This window comes from Bos grunniens, chromosome 29 (genome assembly GCF_055505025.1).
Source record: "Bos grunniens cultivar Pamir isolate PY7600 chromosome 29, Bosgru_T2T1.0, whole genome shotgun sequence".
In the NCBI taxonomy this organism is placed as follows: domain Eukaryota; kingdom Metazoa; phylum Chordata; class Mammalia; order Artiodactyla; family Bovidae; genus Bos; species Bos grunniens.
Window position 1 is genome coordinate 9514294 of NC_141193.1, and position 15058 is coordinate 9529351.

General features: G+C 39.5%; 1 pseudogene across 1 annotated transcript; it reads right to left on the bottom strand.

Moving 5' to 3' along the window:
- Nucleotides 1–3580: 3580 nt before the first annotated feature.
- Nucleotides 3581–4534, bottom strand: LOC147341984 (transmembrane protein 216 pseudogene; annotated as a pseudogene). Its single transcript, XR_015157430.1, has one exon. The product of XR_015157430.1 is annotated as a transmembrane protein 216 pseudogene (transcript).
- Between the last annotated feature and the right edge of the window lie 10524 nt (nt 4535–15058).

A 15058-nucleotide genomic window follows, 5' to 3' on the forward strand; every position in this document is an offset into this window, starting at 1 on the left:
TCATGAATTTTTAACTTTTGTATTTAATTTTTATGTCGAGGCTGAAAGGTAATTTACATACCACCATCCCAGTGTTATATTATTATTTGTCTTTACATTTACCTCTACCAGTGAGACTTGTCCTTTTTTATGTGTCTGTGTTGCTGCTTAGCATTATTTATTTGCAACTTAAAGAGCTACCTGAACTTTTCTGAAACAATTATTTTGAATTCTTTGTCAGGCAGTTCATAGATATCCATTTCTTCAGGGTCAGTTCCTGAAGCTGCATTTTGTTTCTTTGGTTGTATCATATTTCTCCAATTCTTCATGATCCTTGTAACCTTGCATTTTTGAGGAAGCAGTCACCCTTTCCAGTCATTACAGACTGGCTTTGGCAGGGAAAGTTCTACACCAGTCACCTTGGCCAGAAACTCTGGACAGGCCAGTTGTCAGGGACCCTGGGTAGGCTGCCTTGTGAGGTTCATGGGCAGAGCCTGATGTCAGAATCCACAGACAGGCTTTCTCTTTCTTTCTGCCATGAAAGAACTTTTAGGCCAAAGGGAGTTTTCTCAGCACTGCTTGTGCTTTGTTGAGAGGAGAGTGACAGGAGGAAAGTGAAGCTTTTCTATTTACCCTTTAAAATGAGTCATTTCTCATTTTTGTGCTACACCAGGCTGATGAAACCTCTTGCCTGAATTCCGAGTATCTTAAAAAGAAACTTTCATCCATGGGCAGTTGTTAAATTGGTGTTTCCATGGAACAGGAAGGCTGGGACATCCTCTTCTGCCATCTTTCTGATGCTGATCTTTTTTTATCATTTGGTCTTTCATTCCATGTTTAAGAAACCATTGACTAACCAAAATCATGAATATGTAATCCTTCTGAAAATTCACAGTTTTAGTTCTTATATTCAAGTCCAGGATTCATTTTGAAACTTGTTTGTTAATGGTCATGTCTGACTCTTTGTGACTTCGTGTACTATAGCCCACCAGGCTCCTCTGCCCACAAGATTTTCCAGACAAGAATACTGGAGTGGGTAGCCATTCCCTTCTCCAGGAGATCTTCCTGATCCAGGAATCAAATCCCAGTCTCCCACACTGCAGGCAGATTCCTTACTGTTTGAGCCACCCGGAAAGCCACATGGAATACGATAGAGGTCCTAAAACCTTATGTGTATGTATATCTTTTTCTCTAAGCATTATCTATGAAGAATGCCTTTCTCCCACTGATTTTTCTGGTCCCCTTCATTAAAAATCAGTTGGCCATAACTTTAGGGTTTATTTCTGTTGTCTCAATTTTATTCCTTTATGTCAAATTCTGTTCTAATGCCTGAATCACACTGTACTATCAGTTCAGTTCAGTCGCTCACTCGTGTCTGACCCTGTGACCCCATGAATTGCAGCATTCCAGGCCTCCCTGTCCATCACCAACTCCAAGAGTTCACCCAAACTCATGTCCATTGAGTCAGTGATGCCACCCAGCCACCTCATCCTCTGTCGTCCCCTTCTCCTTCTGCCCCCAATCCCTCCCAGAATCAGGGTCTTTTCCAATGAGTCAACTCTTGGTGACCAAAGTATTGGAGTTTCAGCTTTAGCATCAGTCCAACACCCAGGACTGATCTCCTCCAGAATGGACTTGTTGGATCTCCTTGCAGTCCAAGGGACTCTCAAGAGTCTTTTCCAACACCACAGTTCAAAAGCATCAATTCTTCGGTGCTCAGCTTTCTTCACAGTTCAACTCTCACACCCATACATGAACACTGGAAAAACCATAGCCTTGTTGAGATGGACCTTTGTTGGCAAAGTAATGTCTCTGTTTTTGAATATGCTAACTAGGTTGGTCATAACTTTCCTTCCAAGGAGTAAGCGTCTTTTAATTTCATGGCTGCAGTCACCATCTGCAGTGATCTTGGAGCCCAGAAAAATAAAGTCTGACCCTGTTTCCACTGTTTCCCCATCTATTTCCCATGAAGTGATGGGACCGGATGCCATGATCTTTGTTTTCTGAATGTTGAGCTTTAAGCCAACTTTTTCACTCTCCTCTTTCACTTTCATCAAGAGACTTTTTAGTTCCTTTTCACTTTCTGCCATAAGGGTGGTGTCATCTGCATATCTCAGGTTATTGATATTTCTCCCAGCAATCTTGATTCCAGCTTGTGCTTCTTCCAGCCCAGCGTTTCTCATGATGTACTCTGCATATAAGTTAAATAAGCAGGGTGACAATATACAGCCTTGATGTACTCCTTTTCCTATTTGGATCCAGTCTGCTGTTCCATGTCCAGTTCTAACTGTTGCTTCCTGACCTGCGTACAGGTTTCTCAAGAGGCAGTTCAGATGGTCTGGTATTCACATCTCTTTCAGGATTTTCCACAGTTTATTGTGATCCACGCAGTCAAAGGCTTTGGCATAGTCAATAAAGCAGAAATAGATGTTTTTCTGGAACTCTCTTGCTTTTTCCATGATCCAGCGGATGTTGGCAATTTGATCTCTGGTTCCTCTGTCTTTTCTAAAAGCAGCTTGAACATCTGGAAGTTCACGGTTCATGTATTGCTGAAGCCTGGCTTGGAGAATTTTGAGCATGACTTTACTAGCGTGTGAGATGAGTGCAATTGTGCGGTAGTTTGAGCATTCTTTGGCATTGCCTTTCTTTGGGATTGGAATGAAAACTGACCTTTTCCAGTCCTGTGGCCACTGCTGAGTTTTCCAAATTTGCTGCCATATTGAGTGCAGCACTTTACAGCCTCATCTTTAAGGATTCAAAATAGCTCAACTGGAATTCCATCACCTCCACTAGCTTTGTTCATAGTGATGCTTTCTAAGGCCCACTTGACTTCACATTCCAGGATGTCTGGCTCTAGGTGCGTGATCACACCATCCTGATTATCTGGGTCGTGAAGATCTTTTTTGTACAGTTCTTCTGTGTATTCTTGCCACCTCTTCTTAATATCTTCTGCTTCTGTTAGGTCCATACCATTTCTGTCCTTTATCAAGCCCATCTTTGCATGAAATCTTCCTTTGGTATCTCTAATTTTCTTGAAGAGATCTCTAGTCTTTCCCATTCTGTTGTTTTCCTCTATTTCTTTGCATTGATCGCTGAGGAAGGCTTTCTTATCTCTCCTTGCTATTCTTTGGAACTCTGCATTCAGAATCCTATATCTTTCCTTTGCTCCTTTGCTTTTCACTTCTCTTCTTTTCACAGCTATTTGTAAGACCTCCCCAGACACCTGCGCAGCCACTGCTCCTTGGACCTGGGGTTGCTCCTCTCAACACTGTACTATAGCTTTGCAGTAATCCTCGAAATTGAAAAGTGAAAGTCCTCTAAGTTTTTCTTTTCCAATATTGTTTTGGCTAATCTGTATCCTTGAATCCATGTTAATATTAATAACAAAGATATTACAAATTGACAATTAATGATATCATTGACAATTAAAGTCAATTTCTGCCCCAACAAGTCAGCTGAGATTTGGGTAGAAATTGTGTTGAGAAGCATTGCTTTATTGACAACACTAAGCTTTTTGATACAAGACTGAGAGCTATCTTTCCATTTATATATTAGAGATCTTTATTTTCTCAGAACACTGTTTTTTTGGTTTATAGTTGACAATTCTTACACTCCTATTAATTTGTTAACAGAAAATACATATTATAAAACAATGTTTGTTTCATGATGAGAGTAGAAGACTAACACTATGAGTCACTTAAAAAGTTCTGGAGTTCAGTCGTAGAAATGGGATGAGCAGCTTTTGTATCACTCTGGGAGGACACCCTCCTGAGGCACCCCATGCTCCTGCAGGACATGTGGGGCACAGCACACATGGGGGAGCGTGTGGCTCAGGTCCTGCTGGAAGCCCAGGGAGCCTGCATGGTCCATCCAAGATGCTCTGGCCACAATGATCAAAGAGAAAAACCTGGGGTCAGAAGGGAATTGGTTCCTGGAGGGGCCAGGAAGACTATAGCCTTGCCCCTCCCTATTCTGGACTGTAGAAGAGTCTCCTGGGCTGATGGTCCTGGTTGAGAAGATGGTGCCCAGTGGCCTTATGCTGGGTTTGTCCCCCAGGTGTCTGGGCCAAGGAAAAGCTGAAACTTTTTCTAATATGACCTGCCACTTCTCAATGGTGAGGCTGAAGTACCAAATGTATGTGTGGTCTCAGTGTGTGAGAGCTGCTGGCTGAAATTTTTGTACTTTATGTCCTGTCCATACTGGAGGAAGTGGCCAGGGTTAGCACCTCAAGCAGCAGCTCTGAGCTACAGAAGAAGAGCAAGATGCTGTTCATGATGGCTTCCAGGCGGATCACAGAGGTCTGCAACAGCAGGTAATAGGAGGCCACCATGGTGGACAGGAAGGTCAAGACCACATTAATACCATGTGGCATCTTCCATTGGCAGAGACTTCCCTTTGTACCAAAAAATAATCCAATTACTTCAGTTCCAAGATACAGGAAGAGCATCATCACATCCGGCACTAGATTGGCTGTTGGAAATGGGAGCAGGAGATCTTTAGACAGAAATGCAAAGGGTTCTAGCAGGAAATAGGTAGCACAATACCATCCATTCATAAAGGACAGGATTTCCAGGAGGGTATCTCACCTCATGGTACCATCTTCAGACTTTATCTATTAATTTTTTCTGTGTATTTTATTCTCTGTGTTACTCTTTTAAATAGATTTTTATAAGATTTATTTTTGGATTGTCTATTGCTAGTGTGGGTCAGATGGTAAATAATCTGTCTGCAATGTGGGAGGCCTGGGTTTGATCCCTGGATTGGGAAGATCCCTTGGAGGAAGGCATGGCAACCCACTCCAGCACTCTTGCCTGGAGAATCCCCATGAACAAAGGAGTCTGGTAGGCTATAGTCTATGGAGTCACAAAGAGTTGGACATGACTGAGCAACTAAGCATAGCACACACATTGCTAGTGTAGAGAAATACAACTGAGTTTTACAATTTATTTAGTATTCTGCAAAGTTGGTAAACTCATTTGTTACTTCTGATGGATATTTAGTGGATCCTTGGGAATTTCCACATACAAAATTATGTCATCTACAGATAAATACAGTTGTATTTTTTATTTTCTTATATATATATATCTTGTATTTATTTTCCTTCTCTTAGTTACCCTCACTAAAACTTTGAATACATTGTTGAATATACATGGTGATAGTTGACATCATTATATTTTTCCTGGATTTATGGTGAAGAAATCAGTTTTTCACTATTTAGGATGAGAATTTCTGTAGGTTCTTTATATTTTCTCTTTATTAGGGGTTATAGTTGATACACTCCATAATTGTACATCTTGTGGAGATTGTACATATGCATACACTTACAATACCATCACTACACTAAGGAACTAACCATACTATCTCCAGAAATTCCCTTCTGTTCTTTTGAAATCTTTTTAAATGAACACAACATAAGATCCATCCCTTTAACATATCATAAAATGCACAATACAATGTTGCTAACTAACTAACTAACTATATACATATATATATATATATATGTATATAATATATAGCCTTATTCATCTTGAATAAAAAACTTTATACTCATTGGAAAATAATTTTCAACTTGCCCTATCCCTTTAGCTCCTGACAACTACCTTTCATTGTACTCTCTTCTTTTATGAATTTGACTATTTTAAAACCATGTATAAGTAGAATTATGCTGTATTTGTCCTTCAGTAATCAGATTATTTCAGGTATCATAATGTCTATATGCTTATACACGTTGTCCCAATGGCAGGATTTCTCCTTTGTTATGCACAAATAATATTGCATCTTAAGCAAGACTTAAACACAGACTTGGGACTCTAAAAATCTTCAGAAGAAAAAGATAAGGAAGTGGGGTGGTCCTAAGATGGTGGAAGAATAGGACGGGGAGACCACTTTCTCCCCCACAAATTCATCAAAAGAACATTTAAACACTGAGTAAATTCCACAAAACAACTTCTGAATGCCAGCTGAGGACATCAGACACCCAGAAAAGCAGCCCATTGTCTTCAAAAGGAGGTAGGAAAAAATATAAAAGACAAAAAAAGAGACAAAAGAGGTAGGGACGGAGCTCCCAGGAAGGGAGTCTTAAAAAGAGAGAAGTTTCCAAACACCAGGAAACACTCTCACTGCCGAGTCTGTGGAGAGCCTTGGAAGCACAGACGGCAACATAACAGGGAGGAAAAATAAATAAATAATTAAAACCCACAGATTATGAGCCCAACGGTAACTCTCCCAGTGGAGAAGCAGTGCAGACGCCTGCACCCGCCACTAGCAAGTGGGGGCTGGGGAGGGAGGCGCGGGCTGCATTGCTTAGAGTAAGGACCAGGCCTGAATGTCCCAAGGGCAATCTGAGTGAACTAACTTGGGCTAGCAAACCAGACTGCGGGATAGCTACCATGCGCAAAGCCCTAACCTAAGACACCGCCAGGCCCATGCACAGAACAAAAGACTGAACAGAACTAGCCGGCTGCAGACCATCCCCCTCCAGTGACAGGCAGCCAGAGCCAGAAGGGGGCAATCGCAGCCCCAGAGAGATATCATCTACCAAACTGCAAGCAGGCTTCTTTCCTAAGACTTCTTGGGGTCCTGGACATCAGCCTGCAAAGGTGCACTGGTTGTACACCCAGAAAACCAAACTTCAGGGATGGGGGAGGTGATAAGTCGCAGCGACCGCGCTTGCCAAACACCTCATCACCTGAGCTGCTCGGACCTGGGAAGGGCACAAAATGCAGGCCCAATCAAGTCTGCGCCTCTGAGGACTACCTGAGTGCCTGAACCTAAGCAGCTTAGACCTGGGAGGTGCATGCAGCCCAGGGCCGGCCTCGGACGGTGGAGCAACCTAGAGCCTGAGCAGTGTGGGAAGGGAGGGCACAAGCGCCATGAGTGGGGGCAGGCCCAGTGTGGCTTAGACACTGCGAGCACATGCCAGTGTTATTTGTTTGCAGCATCCCTCCCTCCCCACAGGGCGACTGAACAAGTGAGCTTAAAAAAGTGTCCACCACCGCCCCCTTATGTCAGGGTGGAAATCAGACACTGAGGAGACCAGCAAACAGAAGAAGCTAAAACAGAGGGAACCGCCTTGGAAGTGGCAGACGTAATAGATTAAAACCCTGTAGTTAGTACCGACTACATAGGAAGGGGCCTATAGATCTTGAGAAATATAAGCCGGACCAAGGAACTATCCTAAAATGAACTGACCCCACACTGCCGACAACAACAGCAGAGAAAGTCCTAAATATATTTTTACTATTTTTACGATAATTCTTTTTTTTAATTTTTAAAAAAATTTTAAGTTCTCTATTACTCCTTTAATTTTCATTTTTATAACTTACTATTACTTTGCAAAAAAAAAAGACGCTATTTTTTAAAGCAAACTTCATATATATATATATTTTATAATTTTTGTGACTTTTTTTTTCTTCTTTTCTTTAATATTGTATTTTTGAAAATTAAACCTCTACTCTAGATTTTTAATCTTTGCTTTTTGGTATTTGTTATCAATTTTGTACCTTTAAGAACCCAATCTTCAGTACCCATTTTTACTTGGAAGCAAGATTACTGGCTTGACTGCTCTCTCCCCCTTTGGACTCTCCTTTTTCTCCACCAGGTCGCCTCTGTCCCCTCCCCCCACACCTTCTCTTCTCTACCCAATTCTGTGAATCTCTGTGTGTTCCAGAAGGTGGAGAACACTTTGGGAACTGATCACCGTAAGGATTTGTCTCTCTCCTTTTGATTGCCCCATTTTATCCTCCTGACCACCTCTGTCTCCTTCCCCCCTCTTCTATTCTCTGTATAACTCCGTGAACATCTCTGAGTGGTCCAGACTGTGGAGCGCACATAAGGAAGTGATTACTGGCTAGCTTACTCTCTCCTCTTTTGATTCCACCTCATCTCATTCAGGTCACCTCTAACACCCTCCTCCCTCTTCTCTTCTCCATGTAACTCTGTGAACCTCTCTGGTGTCACTCACTGTGGAGAAACTTTTCATCTTTAACCTAGATATTTTATCAATGGTGCTGTATAGAAGGAGAAGTCTTGAGACTACTGTAAAAATAAGACTGAAAACCAGAAGCAGGAGGCTTAAATCCAAATCCTGAGAACACCAGAGAACTGACTCCAGGGAACATTAATCAACAGGAGCTCATCAAACGCCTCCATACCTACACTGAAGCCAAGCACCACCCAGGGGCCAACAAGTTCCAGAGCAATACATACCATGCAATTCTCCAGCAACAGAGGAACACAGCCCTGAGCTTCAATATACAGGCTGCCCAAAGTTACTCCAAACCCATTGACATCTCATAACAGATTACTGGACACTTGATTACACTCTAGACAGAAGAAATCCAGCTCCACCCACCAGAACACCGACACAAGCTTCCCTAACCAAGAAACCCTGACAAGCCACCCATACAACCCCACCCACAGTGAGGAAACTCCACAATAAAGAGAACTCCACAAACTACCAGAATACAGAAAGGCCACCCCAAACTCAGCAATATAAACAAGATGAAGAGGCAGAGAAATATCCAGCAGGCAAAGGAACAGGATAAATGTCCATCAAACCAAACAAAAGAGGAAGAGATAGGGAATCTACCTGATAAAGAATTCCGAATGATGATAGTGAAAATGATCCAAAACCTTGAAATCTAAATGGAATCACAGATAAATAGCCTAGAGACAAGGATTGAGAAGACGAAAGGAAGGTTTAACAAGGACCTAGAATAAATAAAAAAGAATCAATATATAATGAATAATGCAATAAATGAGATAAAAAACACTCTGGAGGCAACAAATAGTAGAATAATGGAGGCAGAAGATAGGATTAGTGAAGTAGAAGATAGAATGGTAGAAATAAATGAATCAGAGAGGAAAAAAGAAAAGTGAATTAAAAGAAATGAGGACAATCTCAGAGACCTCCAGGACAATAGTAAACGCTACAACATTCGAATCATAGGAGTCCCAGAAGAAGAAGATAATAAGAAAGACCATGAGAAAATACTTGAGGAGATAATAGTTGAAAACTTCCCTAAAGTGGGGAAGGAAATAATCACCCAAGTCCAAGAAACCCAGAGAGTCCCAAACAGGATAAACCCAAGGCAAAACACCCCAAGACACATATTAATCAAATTAACAAAGATCAAATACAAAGAACAAATATTAAAAACAGCAAGGGAAAAACAAAAATAACACACAAGGGGATTACCATAAGGATAACAACTGATCTTTCAATAGAAACTCTTCAGGCCAGGAGGGAATGGCAAGACACACTTAAAGTGATGAAGGAAAATAACCTACAACCCAGATTACTGTACCCAGCAAAGACCTCATTCAAATATGAAGGAGAAATCAAAAGCTTTACAGACAAGCAAAAGCTGAGAGAATTCAGCACCACCAAACCAGCTCTCCAACAAATGCTAAAGGATCTTCTCTAGACAGGAAACACAAAAAGGGTGTATAAACTCAAACCCAAAACAATAAAGTAAATGGCAACGGGATCATACTTATCAATAATTACCTTAAACATAAATGGGTTGAATGCCCCAACCAAAAGACAAAGACTGGCTGAATGGATACAAAAACAAGACCCTTATATATGTTGTCTACAAGAGACCCACCTCAAAACAGGGGACACATACAGACTGAAAGTGAAGGGCTGGAAAAAGATATTCCGTGCAAATAGAGACCAAAAGAAAGCAGGAGTAGCAATACTCATATCAGATAAAATAGACTTTAAAACAAAAGCTGTGAAAAGAGACAAAGAAGGACATTACATAATGATCAAAGGATCAATCCAAGAGAAGATATAACAATTATAAATATATATATGCACCCAACATAGGAGAACTGCAATATGTAAGACAAATGCTAACAAGTATGAAAGGGGAAATTAACAGTAACACAATAATAGCGGGAGACTTTAATACCCCACTCACACCTATGGATAGATCAACTAAACAGAAAATTAACAAGGAAACACAAACTTTAAATGATACAATAGACCAGTTAGACCTAATTGATATCTATAGGACATTTCACCCCCCAAACAATGAATTTCACCTTTTTCTCAAGCATACACGGAACCTTCTCCAGGATAGATCACATCCTGGGCCATAAATCTAGCCTTGGTAAATTAAAAAAAAAAAATTGAAATCATTCCAAGCATCTTTTCTGACCACAATGCAGTAAGAATAGATCTCAATTACAGGAGAAAAACTATCAAAAATTCCAACATATGGAGGCTGAATAACCAAACAAATCACAGAAGAAATCAAAAATGAAATCAAAATATGCACAGAAACGAATGAAAATGAAAACACAACAACCCAAAACCTGTGGGACACTGTAAAAGCAGTGCTAAGGGGAAACTTCATAGCAATACAGGCATACCTCAAAAAAACAAGAAAAAAGTCAAATAAATAACCTAAGTCTACACCTAAAGCAACTAGAAAAGGAAGAAATGAAGAATCCCAGGGTTAGTAGAAGGAAAGAAATCTTAAAAATTAGGGCAGAAATAAATGCAAAAGAAACAAAAGAGACCATAGCAAAAATCAACAAAGCCAAAAGCTGGTTCTTTGAAAGGATAAATAAAATAGACAAACCATTAGCCAAACTCATCAAGAAACAAAGGAAGAAAAATCAAGTCAATAAAATTAGAAATGAAAATGGAGAGATCACAACAGACAACAGAAAAATACAAAGGATCATAAGAGACTACTATCAGCAATTATATGCCAATAAAATGGACAACGTGGAAGAAATGGACAAATTCTTAGAAAAGCACAACTTTCCAAAACTGAACCAGGAAGAAATAGAAAACCTTAACAGGCCCATCACAAGCATGGAAATTGAAACTGTAATCAGGAATCTTCCAGCAAACAAAGCCCAGGTCCAGACGGCTTCACAGCTGAATTTTACCAAAAATTTCGTGAATAACTAGCATCTATCCTATTCAAACTCTTCCAGAAAATTGCAGAGGAAGGTAAACTGCCAAACTCATTCTATGAGGCCACCATCACCCTATACCAAAACCTGACAAAGATGTCACAAAAAAAGAAAACTACAGGCCAATATCACTGATGAACATAGATGTAAAAATCCTTAACAAAATTCTAGCAGACAAAATCCAACAACACATTAAAAAGATCATACATCCTGACCAAGTGGGCTTTATCCCAGGGGTGCAAGGATTCTTCAATATCCGCAAATCTATCAATGTAATACACCACATTAACAAATTGAAAAATAAAAGCCATATGATTATCTCAATAGATGCAGAGAAAGCCTTTGACAAAATTCAACACCCATTTATGATAAAAACTCTCCAGAAAGCAGGACTAGAAGGAACATACCTCAACATAATAAAAGCTATATATGACAAACCCACAGCAAACATTATCCTCAATGGTGAAAAATTCAAAGCATTTCCCCTAAAGTCAGGAACAAGACAAGAGTGCCCACTTTCACCATTACTATTCAACATAGTTTTGGAAGTTTTGGCCACAGCAATCAGAGCAGAAAAAGAAATAAAAGGAATCCAAATTGGAAAAGAAGAAGTAAAACTCTCACTGTTTGCAGATGACATTATCCTCTACATAGAATACCCTAGAGATTCCACCAAAAAATTACTAGAGTTGATCAAGGAATATAGTACAGTTGCAGGATATAAAATCAACACACAGAAATCCCTTGCATTCCTATACACTAATAATGAGAAAATAGAAAAAGAAATTAAGGAAACAATTCCATTCACCATTGCAACGAAAAGAATAAAATACTTAGGAATATATCTACCTAAAGAAACTAAAGACCTATATATAGAAAACTATAAAACACTGGTGAAAGGAATCAAAGAGGACACTAATAGATGGAGAAAATATACCATATTCATGGATCAGAAGAATCAATATAGTGAAAATGAGTATACTACCCAAAGCAATTTATAGATTCAATGCAATTCCTATCAAGCTCCCAATGGTATTTTTCACAGAGCTAGAACAAATAATTTCACAATTTGTATGGAAATACAAAAAACTTTGAATAGCCAAAGCAATCTTGAGAGAGAAGAATGGAACTGGAGAAATCAACCTGCCTGACTTCAGGCTCTACTACAAAGCCACAGTCATCAAGACAGTATGGTATTGGCACAAAGACAGTAATATAGACCAATGGAATAAAATAGAAAGCCAAGAGATAAATCCACGCACATATGGACACCTTATCTTTGACAAAGGAGGCAAGAATATACAGTGGAGAAAAGACAATCTCTTTAACAAGCGGTGCTGGGAAAACTGGTCAACCACTTGTAAAAGAATGAAACTAGAACACTTTCTAACACCATACACAAAAATAAACTCAAAATGGATTAAAGATCTAAATGTAAGACCAGAAACTATAAAACTCCAAGAGGAGAACATAGGCAAAACACTCTCCAACATACATCACAGAAGGATTCTCTATGACCCACCTCCCAGAATATGGGAAATAAAAGCAAAAATAAACAAATGGGACCTAATTAACCTTAAAAGCTTCTGCACAACAAAGGAAACTATAAGCAAGGTGAAAAGACAGCCTTCAGAATGGGAGAAAATAATAGCAAATGAAGCAACTGACAAACAACTAGTCTCAAAAATACACAAGCAACTCCTGCAGCTCAATTCCAGGAAAATAAACGACCCAATCAAAAAAGGGGCCAAAGAACTAAATAGACATTTCTCCAAAGAAGACATACAGATGGCTAACAAACCCATGAAAAGATGCTCAACATCACTCATTATCAAAGAAATGCAAATCAAAATAATGAGGTACCATTTCACACCAGTCTGAATGGCTGTGATCCAAAAGTCTACAAGTAATAAATGCTGGAGAGGGTGTGGAAAAAAGGGAACCCTCTTACACTGTTGGTGGGAATGCAAACTAGTACAGCCACTATGGAGAACAGTGTGGAGATACCTTAAAAAACTGGAAATAGAACTGCCTTATGATCCAGCAATCCCACTGCTGGGCATACACACCGAGGAAACCAGAATTGAAAGAGACACGTGTACCCCAGTGTTCATCTCAGCACTGTTTATAATAGCCAGGACATGGAAACAACCTAGATGTCCATCAGCAGATGAATGGATAAGAAAGCTGTGATACATATACACAATGGAGTAGTACTCAGCCATTACAAAGAATACATTTGAACCAGTTCAATGAGGTGGATGAAACTGGAGCCTATTATACAGAGTGAAGTAAGCCAGAAAGAAAAACACCAATACAGTATAGTAACACATATATATGGAATTTAGAAAGATGGTAATGATAACCTTGTATGCGAGACAGCAAAAGAGACACAGATGTATAGAACAGCCTTCTGGACTCTGTGAGAGACGGTGAGGGTGGGATGATTTGGGAGAATGGCATTGAAACATGTATAATATCATGTAAGAAATGAATCACCAGTCCAGGTTTGATGCAGGATACAGAATGCTTCGGGCTGGTGCACTGGGATGACCCAGAGGGATGGTATGGGGAGGGAGGTGAGAGAGGGTTTCAGGATGGGGAACACATGTACACCGGTGACGGATTCATGTTGATGTATGGCAAAACCAATACAATATTGTAAAGTAAAAAAAGAAAAGAAAAGGATAGGGAAAATCTTCTTTGACATTATTGTTGACAAGATTTCTAGGATTTGGCATGAACATCACAGGCAACAAGACCAAAGATAGAAAAGTGGGACTACGTCAAACTCGAAAACTTCTAAAAAGCAAACGAAATAATCAACAAAGTGAAAAGGTATACATGCTCTTTGTTAGGGTGAAGTCCCCTCCTATTGCTCATTTCTCATCTATTTTCTAAAAGAGTTTGTGAAGGATTCATGTTAATTCCTTTGAAATATTTGGTAGAGTTTACCAGTGAAGCTAAATGAACTTGAGCTTGAGCTTGAGTTTTAAAATTACTAACTCAAGATCTTTAACCTTTATGGTCTTATTTAGATTTTCTATTCCTTCTTCATGTCAGTTTTGGTAAATTTTGTCTTTCTAGGAATGTGTCCATTTCATGAAAATTATCTTTTTCTTTCTTCCGATGAATATTCCTTCCAATCAGTCCTGAATATGTATTGGAAGGACTGATGCTGAAACTGAAACTCCAATACTTTGGTCATCTGATGCAAAGAACTGACTCATTGGAAAAGACCCTGATGCTGGGAAAGATTGAAGGCAGGAGGAGAAGGGGATGACAGAGGACGAGATGGGTAGATGGCATCACCAACTCAATGGACATGAGTTTGAGTAAACTCTGGGAATTGATGATGCACAGGGAGGCCTGGTGTGCTGCAGTCCATGGGGTCACCAAGAGTCGGACATGACTGAGAGACTGAACTGAACTGATTCCACTATTGTTTAGTTATTAGTTTGTACTGATTGTGATTTCTATCATTTCATTCATCTAAAAATGATTGCTTCACATACTCCTCATACATTTTTTTTTTTTTTTTTTTTTTACTTTGGAGGGACCTATATGAACCCTTGGTTAATTTAACACTGAGCAGTTAGAGTTGTAATATTTACCTTAGTGCAGGCTGGCATATGCTAGTTTTGAGGTAGTGACCTCCAAGTTTTGCCTCATGTACGCATTACATTCTTAAAAATGAATGTACTTTGCAGCAGATCAAGCATGTTTGTGACTTACACTGTACCCCTATGGGGCTACCTAGAAGGGTCACTGTAATGAAATTTGAGCTCTCAAGAAATTACTCTCAGTTCATTCATCCTGTAATTCATTTATTCAGTTAGTGTTTCTTTTGTTAACTTTGCACCCAGTATTGTAGTAAATAACAAAAATCAAATAGCAATAATGGCTTTCAAAAATTGTGCAAGGCACAAATAAATACTTTTCCTTATTAAAAAAAAAAGAAATTTTAAAGGCAAAAATAAAAAATAGGATGATGGAAGTGAACAGGAAGCAGAGAAATACATACAGTTGGTAACAAAACAGAGAGAAGATGAAGAGGGAGAAATTGTGAAACCATGCTCGATAGGATTAATGGAAGCTGGCACTTAACAGAACTTATTGAACATGTCTTACAGAGTAAAAG